At 38.3% G+C, this 22,392-nt stretch overlaps 1 pseudogene; it reads left to right on the top strand.

The window, feature by feature from the left end:
• The first annotated feature begins 772 nt into the window (after nt 1–772).
• LOC114046931 lies at nt 773–1,619 on the top strand (annotated as a pseudogene).
• Nucleotides 1,620–22,392: the final 20,773 nt, after the last annotated feature.

Genomic DNA, 22,392 nt, shown 5'->3' with positions numbered 1-22,392 from the left:
GAAACATAGTAGATTCTGCTCCAGTCTTTTACCTTTACTCTGTGTGTATCTCTCTGCTTCAAATGTGTTTCTTGTAAACATGATGTTGTAGGATTCTGGTTTTTAATCCACTCTGCTATTAACTTCCATTTTATAAGAGAATTCATCCCATTCACATCCACAGTTATGTTTACTAACTGTATATTTCCCTGAATCTTATTTCCTCCCTCTTTATAGTTTTCTTTTTCACCCTATTTCTCCTCACCATTTTTTGCTTCTGACCACCACCTCACTCAATCTGCCCTCCATTCTAATATCCCTCTTTTCTTTCCCCTTTTCTCTCCTACTTCTGCCCTCCCTTCTATCAGTCCTTCCCTTTCCCTTTTCTTTCACCTTTCCCCTGCTACTTCCCTATAGGATAAGATAAATTTTCATACCCAACTTGAGTGTATATGTCATTCCTTTTTTGAGCCAAATCCAATGAGTAAGGTTCAAACAATGCTCACCCCTCCTTTCTTTCTCTCTACTATGACAGGATTTGTGTGCCTTTTCTTGTGATATAATTAACCTGTTCTGCATCTCCCTCTTATCTTCTCCAGATCAATCTTTTTTTCAACCCTTAATTTTTTTTGTATCAAAATGTCAAAAGTCAAATCATACCCATTCCCTCTGTCTATATATACTCCTTCTAACTGCCCCAATTGAAATACAGTACTCAAAAGTTACAAGTATTGGTGGCAACTTGGCTGGTGGAGGAGGTGGCAGTTCCCTGCCTGGGCCTGTAGGCAGCAGCATGGAGTGGGCCGGTTCTGGGAACGGCAGCCACAAAACTTGAGGGGCTCTCCAGGGGTAACAGAGAACTGTACCTGGGAGTGAACAATCAGCCCTATGTCTGTGAGAGTGGCCACTGTTGTGGAGAGACTGGCTACCGCACCTACTACTATAAGCTGTGTTGGTTCTGATGGCTTTGGACCATCCTCATCCTCTTTAGCTGCTGCTGTGCCTTCTTCCATCATAGAGTCAAATTCCGCCTGCAGCAACAACAATGCCAGAGTGAGATCAACCTGTTAGCTTATCATGGAGCCTACCATGGAAGTGTCCCTGGCTCAGGGGGCTCCATGCTTGACTTATGCCTTCTCACCTCTTTCAAGCTTCCTGCCTATGAGGATGTAGCTTGCCAACCTGGAACTCCACCTCCCCCATACAGTGTGGCCCCTGGGCACCCATCATCCAGGTCCAGTGACTGTACCAGCTATTCCTGTGCCTCCAGCTGCCCCCCTTCCCCACCTGGTCCTATAGGGGCCTCTTCCAGGACCCACCTACATGGGGTAGAATGGGAGAGTGGGGCTGGGGTAGTTGCCCAAGGTCAACCTGGGGATATGGGGGAAGGGGTGAGTCCAGCATGCCCAAATTGATCCTGCTGCCATTGAAGGCTGACTGGGGATTCAGTAATTGAGATGTGTCCTGGCACCTGCCATGGTCTAGTTGACCAGGATCCTGCCAAACTGGGGTGTGCAGAGCCATTCCCACTCCAGGATAGCAGTGTCTGTTCCCTAAATTCAGCCCTTGCTGATCCTGTTCCCTGCAAATTCCCAGTCTCCTCTGAAGGGCCTGGACACAGGGAAAGCTGTGCTATGTGAGGTCCTGGAACTTGGGCTTCTCATCCCTGATGGTGTCTGCCAGAAAGGGGTTAGGAAACTCTGGCCCTAGGGGGAAGAGATTATGACTGTGGCAATTGCATATAGGAAAAGAGTGGTAGTTGCCCTTCCCATACACATATCCAACACCTAAGGTTTCCTTATTAAAGAGATTTTGCTAAAAAAAAAAAGTTACAAGTATCATTTTCCAATGTAGGGGAAACAGTTTAAATCTCACTGAATAACATTTTTTTTTCCTTTTCTGTTTACTTTTTTATGCTTCTCTTGAGTCTTATATTTGAAGATCAAATTTTCTGTTCAGCTCTGGTCTTTTACTTAGGAAAGTTTGAAAGTCCCCAGTGTCATTGAATGTCCATCTTTTCCCCTAAAAGATCATGCTCAATTTTGCTGAGTAGTTGATTCTTGGTTGTAATGCAAGCTCATTTGCCTTCTATCATATTCCAAACCCTCAGATCCTTTAATGTTGAAGCTACTAATTCCTATATAATCCTTTCTGTGGCTCTTTGATTTTTTAAGTAGTTTTTTCTGGCTGCTTGCAGTATTTTCTCTTTGACCTGATAATTTTGGAATTTGACTACAATATACCTTGGAGCTTTCATTTTGGGATCTCTTTCAGGAGGTGATCAGTGGATTCCTTCAATAACTATTTTGCTATCTGGTTGTAGGATACCACAGCAGTTTTCCTTAATAATTTCTTGAAAGGTGATGGGGCAGGTTAAGCCAAAATGGTGGAGTAAAACAAGTGACTTGCTTGAGCTCTCTCCCAAACCCCTCCAAAAACCTGTAAAAATAGCTCTAAACAAATTCTAAAGCAACAGAACCCACAAAAAGACAGAGTGAAACAAATTTCCAGCCCAAGACAACCTGAATGGTTGATTGGATATGTATATCATACCAGGCTGGGAGAGGAAGACAGTTCAGCATGGGCACTCAGGCAAAACAGGCCTCAACAAACCCAGAGCAGGCTTAAAAGGACTGAATCATGGGTGGGTGTGGCATTTTCCAGACTTCTCAATCCACAAACACCAAAGAGAACTTAGAAGGTCAGTAGGAAAACTCTGTGACTACCTTGAGAGAGGAGCTCAGTCCCAACCCCAGTCCTGGCACAGTCCCAAGGTGGCGGCTACTTCCTGAGCTTGGCCCACAGACAGAGAGGGAATCAAGTGGCTAATCAGAGGGGAATTGCAGGGATCTCTTTGCTGGTGCTGAGGCATGATTCTTTTGCTTTGCCTGTGCTCAGATCTGGGTCACAGTTTTGGGTGGAGGTCCCAGGGCAAGGAGTAGTGCTGGCATGGTGCAGCTTGCAATGGAGGTGGAAAGGGAATCCTCCTTAAAGTTCCAAGGCAGAAAAGAGTTCTTGTGGTCACTCATAGACAACAGCACAGGCCAGGAAAGGAGTAAACATCTTACCCTTCATTGTACCACCTTGGAAGAACTGAAAATTTACAGGTCCATAGAAGTATCTTTGAAAAGAGCTGAACAAAACCCCTGAAGCTTGGGGCAGTACATTCTCCACACTGGAAGCAGACCCCTACCTTAACAAATAGTTTATAACTCAAGTAATTGGTTGGGATCTTGAGCAAATTTTGTAAAAAAAAAGTTAGACCAGAGGCGGAGCCTAAAGGGCGGAGTGAAAGCAACGACTTGCTTGAGCTCTCCCCAAACTCTTCCAAATACCTATAAAAAATGGTTATAAAGAAATTCTAAAGCAGAAGAACCCACAAAAAGACAGAATGAAACAATTTCCAGCCCAAGACAACCTGGATGGTTGATCAGAAAGGTATATCGCACCAGGAGGAGAGAGGAGTACAGTTTGGCATTGGGCACGCAGGCCTCATCAAACCTGGAGCAGGCCTCAGAGGACTGAATCACTGGCAGCTGTGGTGATTTCCTGACTTCTCAACCCACAACCACCAAAGACTACTTAGAAGGTCAGTGGGAAAAGTCTGTGACTGCAGTGAGACAGAAGCTAGGTCTCATCCTGAAGTCCCGAGTGGTGCCTCGGGACAGCAGCTGCCTCCTGAACTTCCAGCCCACAGAATGAGGGGGAAATGAGTGGCTGATCAGAGGGAGATTGCAGTGATCTTTTGCTGGTGCTGAGGCAGGAATCTCTTGCTTTGCCCATACTTAGATCTGGGTCACGGTTCTAAGGGGTGCTCTTGGGGCAAGGAGGAGTGCTGGTGTGGTAGAGCTTGTGGCAGTGGAGAGGAAACACCTCGCCCCTTATCATACCACCTTAGAAGAACTGAAAATTTACAGGTCCCTAGAAGAATCTCTGAAAACAGCTGTACAAACCCCTAAAGCTTGGGACAATACATTCTCCACATTGAAAGCAGACTCTTACCTTAACAAAGAGTTCAAAACTCAAGTAATTGGCTGGGATCATGAGCAAACCTCACAAAAAGGGTCAGACCAGAAGAACACAACAAAGTCAAAGCTCCCACATACAAAGCCTCCAAGAAAAATATGAATCAGTTCCAGGCCTTGGAAGAGCTTAAAAGGCATTTTGAGAAGCAAGTAAGAGAAGTAGAGGAAAAACTGGGAAAAGAAATGAGAGTGATGCAAGAAAATCATGAAAAACAAGTCAACAGCTTGCTAAAGAAGACCTAAAAAAATACTGAAGAAAATAACACCTTAAAAAAAAGCCTAACCCAAATGGCAAAAGAGGTCCAAAAAGTCAATGAGGAGATGAATGCCCTAAAAAGCAAAATTGGCCAAATGGAAAAGGAAGTCCAAAAGATTACTGAAGAAAATACTTCCTTAAAAATTAGAATAGAACAATTGGAAGCTAGTGACTTTATGAGAAATCAAGACACAGGGGAGGCAAAGGCAAGATGGTGGAATGAAAGCAGTGACTTGCTTGGACTCTCCCCAAAACCCATCCAAATACCTGTAATAAATGTCTCTAAACAAAATCTAAAGCAGCAGAACCCACAAAAAGACAGAATGAAACACATTTTGAACCCAAGATAACCTGAAGGGTTGATCAGAAAGGTATATCGCGCTGAGCTGGGAGAGAAGTACAGTTTGGCATGGACTCAGGGCTGCAGCGACCCTGGAGCAGGCCTTAGAGGACTGAATCACAGGCAGCTGTGGCAGTTTCCAGACTTCTCAACTCATGAACGCTGAAGACAACTTAGAAGACCAGTGGGAAAAGTCTGTGTCTGAGGTGAGAGAGAAAAGTGCAGTGGTCTCAGCTTGTGGTCCAGGGGCAGTGGCTGCCTCCTTAGCTTCTGGTGCACAGACTGAGGGGGAATCAAGTGGCTGATCAGAGGGGGATTGCAGGGATCTCTTTGCCAGTGCTGAGGCAGGAATCTCTTGCTTTGCCTGTGCTTGGATCTGGTTCACAGTTCAGAGGGGAGGTCCTGGGGTGAGGAGGAGTGCTGGTGTGGTGGAGCTTGTTGTGGTAATGAAGAGGAAATACCTCGCCCCTTATCATACCACCTTGGAAGAACTGAAAATTTACAGGCTTCTAGAAGTATCTCTGGAAACAGCTGTACAAACCCCCAAAGCTTGGGACAGTACTTTCTTCACATTGGAAACAGACTCTTACTTTAACAAAGAGTTTAAAACTCAAGTAACTGGCCAGGACCATGAGTAAACAGTGTAAAAAGAGTCAGACTATATTATCTTACTTTGGTGACAAAGAAGATCAAAACATAAAACCACAAGAAGACAACAAAGTCATGGCTCCTACATCCAAAGACTCCAAGAAATACATGAATCAGTCCCAGTCCTTGGAAGAGCTCAAAAGGCATTTTGAGAGGCAAATAAGAAGTAGAGGAAAAACCGGGAAGAGAAATGAGAGTGATGCAAGAAAATCATGAAAAACAAGTCAACAGTTTGCTAAAGGAGACCCAAAAAAATACTGAAGAAAATAACACCTTAAAAAATAGCCTAACCCAAATGGCAAAAGAGGTCCAAAAAGCCAATGAAGAGAAGAATGCCCTAAAAAGCACAATTGGCCAAATGGAAAAGAAAGTACAAAAGATTACTGAAGAAAATACTTCCTTAAAAATTAGAATAAAGGAATTGAAAGCTAGTGACTTTATGAGAAATCAAGACACTGTAAAAGGAATCCAAAAGAAATAAAAATTAAAAAACAATGTGAAATATCTCATTGGAAAAACAACTGACCTGGAAAATAGATCCAGTAGAGAGAATTTAAAAATTATTGGGCTATCTGAAAGCCATGATCAAAAAAAGAACCTAGACATCATCTTTCAAGAAATGATCAAGGAAAACTACCTTGATATTTTAGAATCAGAGAGCAAAATAGAAATAGAAAGAATCCACTGATCTCCTCCTGAAAGAGATCCCCAAAGGAAAACTCTTAGGAATATTGTAGCCAAATTTCAGAGTTCCCAGGTCAAGGAGAAAATATTACAAGCAGCCAGAAAGAAACAATTCAAGTATTGTGGAAACACAATCAGGATAACAAAAGATTTAGTAGCTTCTATATTAAGGGAGTGCATGGCAGGGAATATAATATTCTGGAGGACAAAGGAGATAGGGTTACAACCAAGAATCACTTACCCAGTAAAACTGAGTATAATCCTTCAGAGGAAAAAATGGTCATTCAGTGAAATAGAGGACTTTCAAGTATTCTTGATGAAAAGACCAGAGCTGAATAGAAAATTTGACTTTCAAATACAAGACTCAAGTGGAACATGAAGAGGTAAATAAGAAAGAGAAATCATAAGAGACTTATTAAGGTTGAACTATTTACATTCCTTCATGGAAAGATGGTATTTGTAACTCATGAGACCTTTGTCAGTATTAGGGTAGTTGGAGGGAAAAAAATTATATGTATGTATAGATAGATAGAGGGCAGAGGGTGAGTTGAAGGTGAAGGAGTCTTATCTGGAGAATAAAATTAAGGGGTGAGAGAGGATTATACTAGGAGAAGGAAAAAGGGAGAGGTAGAATGGGGTAAATTGTCTCACAAAAAAAAGCAGGAAAGAAAAGGCTCTTACAGTGGAGGGAAAACAGGGGAAGGTAAGAGGGAATAAGTGAATCTTGTTCTCATAGGATTTGACTTAAGGAGGGAATAACCTACACACTCAGTTGGGTATGGAAATCTGTTTTACCCTACAGGAAAAAGGGTGGGAAGAGAACAATAGAGTAGGGGGATGATAGAGAGGAATGCAGATTGGGAAAGGGGGTGACCAGAAGCAAATACTTCTGAGGAGGGACAGGGTGAAAAGAAAGAATAGAATAAATAGGGGTGTGGGATATTGCATTAAGGGAGATAAAGTTAGTTTTTTACAGCACATCTACAATGGAAGTGTTTTGCATAACTGCACATGTATAACCTCTATTGAGCTGCTTGCCTTATCAATGGGGGTGAGTGGGGAGGGAGGAAGGGAGAAAATTTGGAACCTAAAGTTTTAAAAACATACGTTTAAAAAAAATGTTTTCACATGCAACTGGGAAAGAAGAAATACAGGACATGGGGTAGACAAATCTACTCTGCCATATGGGAAAATAGAAGGGGAAGGGGATAAGAGAAGGGGGGGGGAGAGATAGAAGGGAGGGCAGACTAGGGAAGGGGTATTCAGAATGCATGCCACCTTGGGGTGGGGGAGGGGTGAGATGGGGTGAAAATTTGGAACTCAAAATCTTGTGGAAGTAAATGTTGAAAACTAAAAATAAACAAATTTATTAATAAAAATATTTTTGCAAAAAAAAAAAAGAATTCTTGAACTACCTGAAAGCCATGATAAAAAAAGAGCTTGAAAGAAATAATTTTTGGTAGTTTGATCAGTACAGTAGTACATAACTAAATTAATTTAGGTAGAATTTTCATTTTTATTATATTAGCTCAGCCTACCCATGAGTAACTGATATTTTTCCAATTATTTAGTTCTGACTTTATGTGTGTGAAAAGTGTTTTATAGTTGTATTCATATGGTTCTGGGTTTGTCTTGGCAGGTAGACGCCCAAATATTTTATAATATCTACAGTAACTTTAAATAGAAATTCTCTATCTCTTGCTGTTAGGCTTTGTTAATATATTGAAATGTTAATGATTTATGTGGCCCTATTTAATATCCTGCAACTGAACTAAAGTTGTTAATTATTTCAAGAAGTTTTTTTTTATAGATTCTTGAGGATTTTCTTAGTATACCATTATATCATTTGCAAAGTGTGATAGCTTTGTTTCTTCATTGCCTGTTCTAACTCCTTCACTTTTTTCTTCTCTTATTGATAAAGCTAACTTTTCTAGTTCAATATTGAATAACACTGATGATAATGGACATCCTTATTTCACCCCGATCTTATTGGGAATGCTTCCATATTATCCCTATTAGGTATAATGCTTGCTGATGGTTTTAAATAGATGCTACATATCACATTCAGAAAAACTCCATTAATTCCTATGCCCTCTAGGGTTTTGTTTTGTTTTGTTTTTTTCAACAGGAATGGGTGCTATATTTCTGTCAAAAACTTTTTTCTGCATTTATTGAGATCATATGATTTTTGATAATTTTGTTATTGCTTTGTTAACTTACGCTGATAGTTCTCCCAATACTGAACCAACCCTTCCTTCCTAGTACAAAACCCACCTGGTCATAATGTATTATGCTTGTGATAAGTTGCTGAAATCTCCTTGCTAATAATCTATTTAAAATTTTTGCCTCAGTATTCATTAGGGAAATTGGTTTATAATTTTCTCTCTCTATTTTGGCTCTTCCTGCTTTATGTTTCAGCACCATGTTTGTATCATTAAAAAGAATTTTGCAGGACTCCTCTACCTATTTTTACAAATAGATTATATTGCATTAGAATTAACTGTTCTTTAAATGTTTGGTAGACACATGATCATCTCAATAGATGCAGAAAAAGCTTTTGACAAAATACAATACCCATTCCTATTAAAAACACTAGAGAGCATAAGTATAAATGGAGTCTTATTTAAAATAATAAATAGCATCTATCTAAAACCTTCAGCAAGCATAATATGTAATGCAGACAAGGTAGAAGCATTTCCAATAAGATCGGGGGTGAAACAAGGATGTCCATTATCACCACTGTTATTCAACATCGTACTGGAAATGTTAGCTTTAGCAATAAGAGAAGAAAAAGACATTGAAGGTATTAGAATAGGTAAAGAAGAAACAAAGCTATCACTCTTTGCAGATGACATGATACTATACTTAGAGAATCCCAGAGAATCAAGTAAAAAACTACTTGAAATAATGAACAAGCAGTCTCTCTGATAAGGGTCTCATTTCTCAAATATATAGAGAATTAAGTCAAATTTATAAGAATACAAGCCATTCCCCAATTGATAAATGGTCAAAGGATATGAACAGACAGTCGTCAGATAAAGAAATTAAAGCCATCTATAGTCATATGAAAAAATGCTCTAAATCACTATTGATTAGAGAAATGAAAATCAAAACAACTCTGAGGTACCACATCATACATATCAGATTGGTCAACATGACAAAACAAGAAAATGATAAATGTTGAAGAAGATGTGGGAAAATTGGAACACTAATGCATTGTTGGTGGAGTTGTGAAATGATCTAACCATTTTGGAGAGCAATTTGGAACTATGCCCAAAGGGCTATAAAAAGGTGCATACCCATTGACCCAGCAATAGTACTTCTAGGGCTATATCCCAAAGAGATCACACAAATGAGAAAAGGACCCACATGTACAAAAATATTCATAGCAGCTCTTTTTGTGGTGGCAAAGAATTGGAAATTGAAAGGATGTCCATCAATTGGGGAATGGCTGAATAGGTTGTAGTACTTAATTGTGATGGAATACTATTGTGCTATAAGAAATGATGAGCAGGCAGATTTCAGAAAAACCTGGAAAGACTTGTATAGTCTGATGCTGAGTGAAGTGAGAAGAACCAAGAGAACGTTGTACACAAGAACAGCCACGTTGAGTGACTAATATTGATAAACTTAACCCTTCTTGGCAATACAAGTATCTAAGACATCTCCAGAGGCCTTGTGATGGAAAATGCTATCCACATCCAAAGAAAGAACTATGGAAGTTGAATTGCTATTTTTTTCTCTTCTGTTGAGTTTTGTTTCCTCTTTCTGATGGTTCCTCCTACTGGTTTTAATTTTTACTTACAACATCACTAATGTGAAAATATGTTTAATATGAATGTAAATGTATAACCTATATCAGATTGTGTGCTGTCTTGAGGAGGGTGATGGGGAGGAAGGGGAAGAAAAAATTTAAACTCAAAAGCACATGGAAGTGATTATTGATAAATAAAATAAATTAATAAAAAACATAAAAATAAAAAAGAAAGTAAAAAAAAGAAAAAATGTTTGGTAGAATTCACTTGCAAATTCATCTGGTACTGAAGATTATTTTTAGGTAGTTCATTGATGGCTTTTTCAGTTTCTTTTTCTGGGAGGTGGAACCAAGGTGGTGGAGTACAGGCAGGGAGTTTCCTGAGCTCTCCCCCAAACCCCTCCAAATACCTTTAAAAAATAACTTTAAACAAATTCTTGAGCAGCAGAACCCACACAAATAAAGAATGAAACAAATTTTTAGCCCAAGACAAGATGGAAGTTTGGCCGGGAAGGTCTGTTACACCAAGATGAGAGAGGAGTGCAGTCTAAAGCAGACCATGCTAGCACAGATCAGGCCCCAAGAAACCAGGAGCAGACCTTGGAAGTGACTGAATCACCAGTGGCAGTTGCAGCAGCTGCTTCAGGAGCTCTCAGCCCACAGATGGTAAGGAGGTCAAACAACTGGTCAAAAGGAGACTACAGGGGTCCTTTTACTAACATTGAGGCAGAATTCTGTTGCTTTGCCCATACTCAGATCTGGATTGCAATCCTGGGTGGCAGTCTCAGGGCACAGAGAAGCACTATCATAGCAGAACTTGAAGCCACATTGGAAGGGAGAACCTCTTCATATTTTCAGGGCAGAAAAGTGTGCTTGTGGTCACTCACAGACTACAGCACAGGCCAGGAGAAGAGTAAATACCTCTCTTTAGATCTTACCACCTTGGAATAAATGAAAACTTACAGGTCCCTAGAAATATCTCTAAAGAGAGTTGCATAAAACCTCTGAAGCTTGGGACAATGTGCCCTCCACCCTGGAAGCAGAGTTAACAAAGAGTTAAAAGTCAACTAATAGGCTGAGGGAAAGAGCTAACAACAGGAAAAAAAAAACTCTATTGAAAATTACTATGGTGACAAGCAATATCAAAACACACACTCAGAATAAGACAAAAAACTCAAAGCTCCTACATCCAAAGCATCCAAGAAAATATGAATTAGTCTCAATTTCTTTATTTGAAATGGGGTTATTTAAGTATTTTATTTCCTCTTCCATTAATCTGGGCAATTTATGTTTTTGTAATTATTTATCCATTTCACTTAGATTGTCAGATTTAGTGACATATATTTGGGTATAATAGTTCCTAATTATTGTTTTAATTTCCTCTTTATTGGTGGTGAATGCACCCTTTTCATTTTTGATAATGATAATTCAGTTTTCTTCTTTCATTTTCTAATCAAATTAACCAGTTTTATCTATTTTGTTTTTCATAAAACCAGTTCTTAGTTTTATTTATGAGTTTAATAGTTTTCTTAATTTCAATTTTATTGATCCTTCCTTTGTTTTTCAAAATTTCTAATTTGCTATTTAACTGTGGATTTTTAATTTGTTCTTTTTTCTATTTTTTAAATTTATTTTTAGTTTTTAACATTCACTTCCATAAAGTTTTAAGTTCCAAATTTTCTCCCTATCTCTCACCTTTCCCAGCCCAAGACTTTTGAATACCCCTCCCCCCAATCTGCCCTCCTTTCTATCACACCCCCATTCTCTTATCCCCTTCCTCTTCTATTTTCCTGTAGGGCAGGATAGATTTCTATAACCCATTGCTGGTATATCTTATGTCCCAGTTGGATGTAAAAACATTTTTTAACATTCATTTTTAAAATTTTGCGTTCCAGTTCTCTCCTTTGCTCCCTTCTCATCCACCCTCATTGAGAAGGCAAGCAATTCAATATAGGTTATACATGTAGTCATGCAAAACCTTCTCATAGTAGTCATGTTGTGAAAAATTAACTATAATTCCCTCCATCCTATCCTGCTGTCCTGTTTATTCTATTCTCTCCTTTGACCCTGTCCCTCCTCAAAAGTGTTTCTTTCTGATTGCCCCTTCACCAAATCTACCCTCTCTTCTATCATCCCGCCACCTGTCTCTTATCCCCTTTTCCCCTATTTTCATGTAGAGTAAGATACATTTCTGTACCCAATTGAGTGTGTATATTATTCCCTCTTTAATCCAAATTTGATGAAAGTTAAGATTCATTCATTCCATCCTCCCTCTTCTGTACTGTAAAAGTTTTTTCTTGCCTCTTTTATGTGACATAATTTGCCCCATTATACCTCTGCATTTCTTTTCCCAGTTCAATTCTCTCACCTCTTAATTTTATTTTTTATATAGCATTCCTTCATATTCAACTCACCCTGTGCCCTCTCTCTCTCTCTCTCTCTCTCTCTCTCTATATATATATATATATATATATATAATATATGTATGTATGTATGTATGTATGTATACATATTCCCTCCAACTACCCTAATACTGAGAAAGGTCTAATTACTTATAAATATCATCTTTCCATGTAGGAATATAAATGGTTCAACTTTAATAAGTCTCTTTTGATTTCTCTTTCCTATTTACTTTTTCATACTTTTCTTGAGACCTATATTTGAAAGTAAAATTTTCTATTCAGCTCTGTTCTTTTCATGTAAAATTCTTGAAAGACCTCTATTTCACTGAATGCTCATTTTCCCCCTGAAAGATTATACTTAGTTTTGCTGAGTAGGTGATTCTTAGTTTTAATCCTAGCTCCTCTGACCTCTGGAATATTATATTCCAAGCCCCCCAGTCCCTTAATGTAGAAGGGGCTAAATCCTGTGTTATGTGGAAAGTGTTTCCGTAATACTTGAATTGTTGTTTTCTGGCTGCTTGCAATATTTTCTCCTTGACCTGGGAACTCTGGAATTTGGCTATAATATTCCTAGAAATTTTCCATTTGTGATCTCCTTTTTCTATTTTACTCTCTGGTTCTAGAATATCAGGGCAATTTTCCTTGATAATTTCTTGAAAAATGATGTCTAGGTTCTTTTTTTTTTTTTTTGATCATGACTTTCAGGTAGTCCAATAATTTTGAAATTATCTCTCCTGGATCTATTTTCCAAGTCAGTTTTTTTTTTCCAATGGGATATTTCACATTGTCTTCTATTTTTTCATTATTTTGGTTTTGTTTTATAGTTTCTTGGTTTCTCATAAAGTCATTAGCTTCTATTTGCTCCATTCCAATTTTGAAGGAATTATTTTCTTCAGTGAACTTTGGGACTCCTTTTCATTTGGACAATTCTGCTTTTGAAGGCATTCTTCTCCTCATTGGCTTTTTGCGCCTTTTTTGCCATTTGGGTTAGTATATTTTTAAAGTGTTTTTTTTTTTCTTCAGTATTTTTTGGGTCTCCTTTAGCAAGCTGTTGACTTGTATTTCATGATTTTCTTGCCTCACTCTCATTTCTCTTCCCATTTTTTCCTCTACTTCTCTTATTTCTTTCTCAAAATTCTTTTTGAGCTCTTCCATGGTCTGTGACAAATTCTTATTTTTCTTGGAGGCTCTGGATGTAGGAACTTTGACTTTGTTGCCTTCTTCTGGTTGTATGTTATGATCTTCTTTGTCACCAAAGTAAGATACTATAATGTGTGGTTTTTGGTGCTGTTTGCTCATCTTCCCAGTCAATTACTTGAGTTATAAACTATTTCTTAAGGTAGGGCTCTGCTTCCAGTGTGGAGGTTGTATTGTCCCAAGCTTTGGGGTTTTTGTGTAGCTGTTTTCAGAGGTACTTCTAGGGATTTTTAAATTTTCAGTTCTTCCAAGGTGTATGATCAAAGGAGAGATGTTTACTCCTTTCCTGGCCTGTACTCTGGTGTATGAGTGACCACAAGCACTCTTTCCTGCCTTGTGACTGTGAGGAGGATTCCCTCTGCACTACTGCCACAAGCTCTGCTACACTAGTGCTCCTCCTCACACTAGGACTGCCACCTAGGATTTCGACCCAGATCCTAGCAAGGCCAAAGCAAGAGAATCCTGCCTCAGCACCAGAAAAGAGATCCCTGAAATCCCTCTCTGATCAGCCACTTCATACCCAAACAATCTGTGGGCCCAGAGCTCCAGAAGCTGCTGCCACTATGGTAGCCTCCCTGGGACTGTGCTAGTGCCAGGGCTGGATCACACTTGTTTCCCATCCAGGTCTGACAGACCTTTGCCACTGACTTTCTAAATTGTCTTTGGTTTTTGTAGGTTGGAAAGTCTGGAAACCACCACAGCTGCCCCATGATTCAGTTCCCTGAGGCCTGCTATGGGTTTGGTGAGGCCTTATCTTTGCTGGTGGGCCCAAACTGAACTGCACTCCTCTCCCAGTCCATCACAACAGACCTTTCCTGTTGACCTTCTAGGTTATCTTGGGCTGGAAATTTGTTTCACTCTGTCTTTGGGGGATTCTGCTGCTCTAGAATTTGTTTAGAGTCATTTTTACATGTATTTGGAGGGGTTTGCAGGAGAACTCAAGCAATTCACTGCTTTTACTCTGCTATCTTGGTTCCACCCCCTTTTTCTAGTTTTTTTTTTCCCTCCCAATTCCCCAATTTCCAATTCATTGATCTTCTCTTTCTCTATTTTATTCATGAAAGCACAGAGTTATAAAATTTTGCCTAAGAACTTTTTGGCTACATCACAAAAGGATTGGTATGTTGTGTCATTATCATCATTCTCTTTGATGAATTTATTGATTATTTCTATGATTTGTTTTTTGACCCATTCATTCTTTAGGATTAGATTATTTAATTTTCAATTCATTTCTAGTCCATATTTCCATGGCCATTTTTGCATGTAATATTTAATGCTTCATGATCTGAAAATTATATATTTAATATTTCTGCCTTTATGCATTTTATTGTGAGGTTTTGTGCCCCACTACAAGGTCAGTTTTTTGTGTAGGTGATATTTGCTGCTGAGAAAAAAAAAAAGGTATATTATTTTCTATCCCCATTGAATTTTCTCCACAATTCTACCATGTCTAACTTTTCTAAAATTCCATTCACCTACTTAACTTCTGTCTTGTTTATTTTGTGGTTAGATTTATCTAGTAGAAAGAGGGATGTTGAGGTCCCCCACTTGTATAGTTTTGCTATCTATTTCTTTCTGTATTTCATTTAACTTCTCCTCTAAGAATGTGGATGCTACACCACTTGGTGCATGCATGTTTAGTATTAATATTACTTCCTTGACTATGGTACCTTTTAGCAAGTAGTTTCTTTCCTTATATCTTTTAATTAGATCTATTTTTGCTTTAGCTTTGTCTTAGATCAGGATTTCCACCCTTGGTTTTCATTTTTTTTTAACTTCAGCTGAAGCATAATAGATTTTGCTCTAACCTTTCACCTTTATTCTGTGTGTATTTCTCCGATTCAAATGTGTTTCTTGTAAGCAACATATTGTAGTATTCTGGTTTTTAATCCACTCTGCTATCCACTTCTGTTTTATGGGAGAGTTCATCCCATTCACATCCATAGTTATGATTACTAACTGTGTCTTTGTCTCCATACTATTTTCCCCTGTTTATACTTTACTCTCTTATTTCACCCTTTCCTTCCTCACCAGTGTTTTGCTTCTAACTACTGACTCTCTTCATCTCCCTTCCCTTCTATAACCCACCCTCCCTTTTCTTTCCCATTTCCCCTACTACTTCTTCTCTCCCTTCTTCTCTGCCTTCTATTCACCCCTCTTTTTTCTTTCCCCTTTCTCCTCTTACTTCCCTACAGAGTAGGAAAGATTTCTATAACCTATAATCTATGAATTTGCATGTTACTCCCTCTTTGAGCCAAACCTAACGAGAGTAAGGTTCAATCAATTCTTGGCCCCCTCCTCCCATATTTCCCTCTACTCTAATAGATCTTTGCACCTCTTCATGTGATGTAATTTACTTGTATTCTGCCTCCCCCTTTCCTCTTCTCTCAGGACAATGTTTTTTTTTTTTCACCCTTAAATTAATTAATTATTTTTATCATCACATCTCAAAATTCAAATTATACCCACACCTTCTATGTATACCCCTTCTAAATCCCATAATAAGATACAGTTTTCAAGAATTACAATTATCATCTTCCCGCATGGGGATGTAAACAGTTTAACCTAATTGAATAACATGGTTTTTTTTTTCTTTCCTGTTTATCTTTCTATGCTTCTCCTGAGTCTTGTATTTAAAGATCAAATTTCCTGTTCAACTCTGTTTTTTTCTTCCTCAGGAATGATTGAAAGTCCCCTATTTCTTTGAATATCCATCTTTTCCCCTGAAAGATTGTGATCAGTTTTGCTGGGTAATTGATTCTTGGTTGTAATCCAAGCTCCTTTGCCTGCTGGAATATCATATTCCAAGCCCTCTGATGTTTTAATGTAGAAGCAGCTAAGTCAGAGGTGGGGAACCTGCAGCCTGGATGCCAAATATGGCCCTTTGACTGAATCCTTTTGGAGATTTGTTCTGTAAAATTAAGATTCATTCATCCTTGGGATCCTAGAGGGCCACATGTGGCCTTGAGGCCACAAGTTTCTCACTCCAGTGCTAAGTCCTGTGTAATCCTGGCTGGGTTCCATGATATTTGAATTGTTTCTTTCTGGCTACTTGCAGTATTTTCTAGTTGACCTGATAATTTTGGAATTTGGCTATAATATTCCTTGGAATTTTCATTTTGGGATCTCTTTTAGGAGGTGATCTGTGGAATCTTTCAATGATTATTTTGCCTTCTTGTCCTAGGACTTGAGGGCAGTTTTCCTAGATGATTTCTTGAAAGATGTTATCCAGGCTCTTTTTTTATCATGGCCTTCAGGCAGTACAATAAATCTTAAATTATTTCTCCTGGATGTATTTTCCATGTCAGTTTTTTTTTTTCAGTGAGGTACTTCACATTTTCTTTTTTTTTTTCGTTCCTTTGATTTTGTTTGAGGATTCTTGATGTCTCATAGAATCATTAGCTTCCACTTATCCAATTCGAATTTTGAGGAATTATTTTCTTCAGTGAGCTTTTGTATCTCCTTTTCCATTTGGCTAATTCTCCTTTTTAAGTTGTTTTCTTCAGTGCATTTTTGTCCTTCCTTTTCCAACTGTTGACTCTTTCTTGAATACTTTCATTTCTTTCCCCAGTTTTTCTTATACTTCTCTTTTATTTTTCACTTTTAAAATCCTTCTTTTGCTGTTCCAAGAAGGCTTTTTGGGCTTGAAACCAATTCATATTCCCTTTTGAGGTTTTGATTGAACATATATTGACAATGCTGTTCTCCTTTGAGTTTCTGTTTTGATCTTCCCTGTCACCATAGAAGCTCTCTATGGTCAAGTTTCACTTTTGCTTCTTGCTCATGTTTTTGCCCATTTCCTAGCTTTTAAAGTTGAGCTCTCCTGTTGGAGCACAGAGGGCACTGTCCTTAGCTTCTTGTGCTGGGGGCAAGGGGTCACTGGCTTTGTGCACTGAGACCTCAAGTGCTGGCAGCTGGAGGCAGTAGGGGTCTAGCAGTTGACCTAGTGCTGTGCTGGAATTGTAGTGGTGGTGTCTGACATGTGCTGAGGCCAGGTGGGGATTTTCTACATTTCCCCAGGGCTACACTGAAGCATGTAGAGTTCTGGCCCCTGGAGGATGCCTGTTTGCCCTGGGCTACACTGAAGCACCTGGAGGCTCAGTAGCTAGAGGATGCCCAACTGCCCTGGGCTGTGCTGAAGCAAGTGGAGGTATGGCCTCTGGAGGACACCTGCCAGCTCAGGGCTGTGCTGAAGCTAGTTGAGGTCTGACCACTGGAGGTCCCCTGCTTGCCCTGGGCTGTGCTGAAGCTATGGTGGTTTTCTGAGCTGGAGTCTGTGGGTTCCTGTGGTTGTCCTAAGGCACATGAAGGGTCGTGGTGCTGGCTTTTGCCTGCTTCACTACTCAGGTGCTTAGGATCTCCCACTAGTTTCCTAAGGTGGGTTTGCTGGGATGCTTTGCACACCCTTTTTATCCAAGTGATATGGACCTTTTGTGTCGATCCTCCAAGTCTCCTGGACTAAAAGACTGCTCCACCCCATCTTTCTGTTGACTCTGCTGTTCCAGAATTTGTTCTGGGGTGCTATTTTATGGTTCTTTTGTTATTTGAAGGTGAATATGGGGAAGGAATAGCTATTTACTGCTACTCCTCCATTTTGGCTCCTGGAAGTTGAGAGGGACATTTTTAAGAGATGTTACAAAAGTGAAATTGACAGACCTTGTATATAAGGTGTGAGAGAGAGTGAGGAATCCAGAATGACTCCTAGTTTTCAAGCCTAAGGGACTGGGAGGACACTTTTGGTCTCTACTTATAGGAAAGTAAGGGGAGGAGAACTTAAAGAAAAAAAAACAATAAATTCTGTTTTGAATATAATGTATTTAAGATGTCTACTGGACATCCTGTTTGAGGTGAGTGAACAACAATTGGAGATGCAAGACTGATTGGGAGAGAAAAGATATTTTGAGAATCATCAGCATAGAGATGATAATTAAATACATAGGAGCTGATAAAATGATCAAGTGAGGTCATATTGAGGAAGAAAATATATCCCAGGATAAAACACTGTGGAACACCTAAAGTTAGCAAGTATAATCTGGAGGAGGATCCAGCAAAGAAGAAATAGAAGGAGCAGTCAGATAGGTAGGAGAACAGAGTGAAACCAGTATCACAAAAATATAGAATTCAATTCAATAATGAATTACGTCTCCCAAATAATATTTTTTGAAGTCAGAAAGGTAGAACAATGGATAGAGTGCTAGTCCTAGAATTAGGAATACCTGAATTTAAACCCCATCTCACACACTAGCTGAGCATCCCTGACCAAGTCATTTAATCTCTGAATAATTCAGTTTCCTCATCTGTAAAAGTGGAGATAATAATAGCACCTACCTTGTGGGGTTGCTATGAGGATCGAATGAAATAATATTTTAAAAGACTTAGTATAGTGCCTGGCACATAGTAGATATCATATTAATGCTGTCACTGTTGTTGTGTTGCTGTTGTTGTTATGCCCTTCAGCAGTGATAACAGTGGTGGCAATTTCAGGCATTGGAAATGGCTGATAGGGAAAAGGATTTGGGAATGGGGCCTATACATCTACAATCTACCTATAGCTCCAGGGCACCCAGACAGGTACAGAAGTCTGCATGTGTAAGACTTTTGAATATAACTAGGTCATAGATGATTTCAGATCTAGTAGATTCAAGAAACTGTAGAACACCTTGAGTTGCTTGTATCTGATTTTTATAGCTGCGGCTACTCAGTGGTCAATATGGCACAAAAGGAATAGAGTTCAGTCCTGATGAGCCCTAAAAGTTCAGAAGCTTGTACCAACCTTCTCCTAACCTTTCAGTGTGCTAACCTCAAGTTTAAATCTTATTAGAACAAGTCATCTCCTGAGCTTTCCTTTATATATCCATACCATCTAGGTTAAAAATATAATAGGAACAACCTTTCTTGTGATATTTCAGTATTTCTAATCCACCTGAGAGCATAGAATGAAGAGACAATCCAAGTAAAAGAAGAAAAGTACTAATTCTTTCAAAAAGTAAAAATATTTTTAATGGAGTTATATTTGGCCACACATTCACACACACACACATACACAATCACATATACATGCATGTACATGTGCACAAGGGTGTGTGTGTGTGTGTGTGTGTGTGTGTGTGACTATTTGGTCTGATGGAAAAAGGGTTGGCCTGAGAGGAAGTGGGCAAATCCAGGCCATGACATTTATGTCCTATAAGCAAAATTTAAAAATTAAACTCCATCTGATTCATTGATAACTTTTACCATTCATCACTATACAATGAGTTATCACAGAACAAAATTGTAAATGCTAGGGAGACCAGAATTTTCTGTCATTAAAAGCATTTAAAATATCCTTCCTTGGGGCAGCTAGGTTGTGCAGTGGGTAGAACACCGGCCCTGAAGTCAGGAGGACCTAAGTTCAAATCCGGTCTCAGACCAGATACTTGACACTTACTAGCTGTGTGACCCTGGGCAAGTCACTTAACCCCAATTGCCTTGCAAAAAATAAATAAAATACCCCTCCTTTACCAACTCCCTTACAATGTTAAGTTTAAACAGATTACAGCCTTGCCTATCTGTAGTCCTAACCATTGTTCAAGGTCTAGCCCTGCCACTAACTCATTATGTGACTTTAAAAATTTTCCCATATGTATTTAAATTTCTTCAACTGGGAAATGCCTATGAAGTCTCTAAGGTCTTTCCAGGTCTAACATCCTTTGCACTTCGATATTCCATATTCTAAAGCAGTGCTTCTTAAACTTTTTCCACTCACAAACCGTTTTCCCCTGAGAAACTTTTATGTGACAATGGGTATATAGGTCATTTACTGATAATATATCATAAAGAAATTTCTTTTAAAATAATTTAGGTATACATATAATGTTACCATTTATTAAAGATGAAAGCAAATTTGCACAATAATAAGATAGATGTGCTTATTTATTTTTACATAAAGAATTAAATCACAGCAGAATATTTGATACCACAGGATATAGAGTATCTTCAATGTTTCTCAGAGTTGATCAATATTTTGATTTTACAATTGTCAATGCTGAAAATGCTGCTTTGCCTAAATACATAGCACAAAAGGGCAGGTGTACATTTAGGGCCATTTCAGAAACTGTTGGAAATTCTATCCTAATCCCAAGCCAAAATTAATTTAACAATTTTTTATGTGTAGAGAAAACACTGTAATTCATAACATACAATAGTCTTGAATCTGCACCTAGGTGTTCCTGGCAGCATTTGTTGGGGTTGTATGGTGTGACACCATGGGCAGTGCAAAGTGTTCAGAACCACAGTGAAGTTGCATGATGCAATACGGGCAAACACTGCCAGAAACATCTTGGATTCATTACACATTTGATTTTGAATTAATTTTGGTCATTAACCATTCAGAAACCTTTTACTATAGCCAAATTTTTTTTGCAACCCCCACATTCAGTTATGCAACCCCACATAGGGTTTCAACCCACAGTTTAAGAAGTGGTGTTCTAAGAAATGCATTGTTGGTGGAGTTTTCAAATCCGACCATTTTGGAGAGCAATTTGGAACTATGCCCAAAGGGCTATAATAATATGCATACCCTTTGACTCAGCAATAGCATTTCTAGGGCTGTATCCCAAAGAGATCATAAAAATGGGAATAGGACCCACATGTACAAAAATATTTATAGTAGCTCTTTTTGTGGTGGCAAAGAATTGGAAATTGAGGGGATGCCCATCAATTGGGGAATGGCTAAACAAACATATACAAGTGGTATACGAATGTAATGGAACACTATTGTGCTATAAGAAATGATGAGTAAGCAGACTTCATAAAAACCTGGAAAGACTCATATGGACTGATGTTGAGTGAAGTGAGCAAAACAAGGACAATGTTGTACACAGTAAAAGCCACATTGTGTGATGACTGACTTTAATAGACCTAGCCCTTCTCAGCAATCCAAAGATCTAAGACATCTCCAAAGGTCTCATGATGGAAAATGCAATCCATATCCAAAGAAAGAACCATGGAGTTTGAATGCAGATTGAAGCATACTATTTGCTCTCTTTTTTCCTTCCATTTTGTTTCCTCTTTCTTGTGGTTCCTTGTATTGGTTCTAATTCTTCCTTACAATATTACTAATGTGAAAATATGTTTAATAGGAATGTATATGTAGAGCTTATATCAGATTGCACACTGTCTTAGGGAGAGAGATGGGGAGGGAGGGGGAGAAAAATTTAAAACTCAAAAGCTTATAGAAGTGATTGTTGATAAATAAAAATAAATTAATTAAAAATAATTTTTAAAAATAAAGAGTTACTAAAAAGAAAAAAAAGAAGCACTGCTCTAAAGTGCCTTCCAAATCTAATATTTCATGAATCTTTTTTACATCACTCAAAGTCAAGATCTTCAAAATATTACCAAGAATCAACTTTTCTCAAGCAACATATCTCAAAAGCACTGAGCTTGAGATTGTAGATATTGTCATTGTCTGCTAAAACTCACAATTTAATGTATACCACTGATGATTGATTGATAAGATATAGAGTTGATATACACACACACACACACACACACATAATATAGTACTATGTCAGTGAAAAATGAAATATTTATATTATTTACCAGGAAAAACTGAGGGTTAATTACTTCTTCCCTTTCTAATTTTGATGCATTGGTTTTGTTTATGCGAAAACTTTTTAAAAATTTATATAGTCAAAAAATTTCCCCTTTACCTTCCATGATCTTCTTTACCTCTGGTTTGGTCAGGAACTGTTCTATCAATAGATTTAAAAGGTATTTTTTTCATTATTGCTCTGTTTATAATATCTTATTTTATAACTAAGTCATGTATTCTTTCAGAGTTTCTCTTGGTACATAATGTGAGATGGTAGTCTATATTGAATTTCTGGAAAAAATGCTTTTCAGTTTTCCCAATTTTTTTCAAATGGTCACCTCAGTAACTGGGGTCTTTCAGCTTATTAAAATTATTACTGCATTTAATAGTGCCTTTATGTACTATACCTAATCTATCCCACCAATCAGCTTCTCTATTTTTGAATGAGTTTTTAATGAATTTTAGAAAAGTTTGGATGACTACTACTTTGTAATATAGTTTGACATCTAGTACTGAAAACTCCCTTCCTTAT

The sequence above is a fragment of the Vombatus ursinus genome, unplaced genomic scaffold (assembly GCF_900497805.2).
Source record: "Vombatus ursinus unplaced genomic scaffold, bare-nosed wombat genome assembly UNPS02014786.1, whole genome shotgun sequence".
In the NCBI taxonomy this organism is placed as follows: domain Eukaryota; kingdom Metazoa; phylum Chordata; class Mammalia; order Diprotodontia; family Vombatidae; genus Vombatus; species Vombatus ursinus.
The sequence above is the reverse complement of the archived record's forward strand: the minus strand, read 5'-3'. Positions and strand labels throughout refer to the sequence as shown.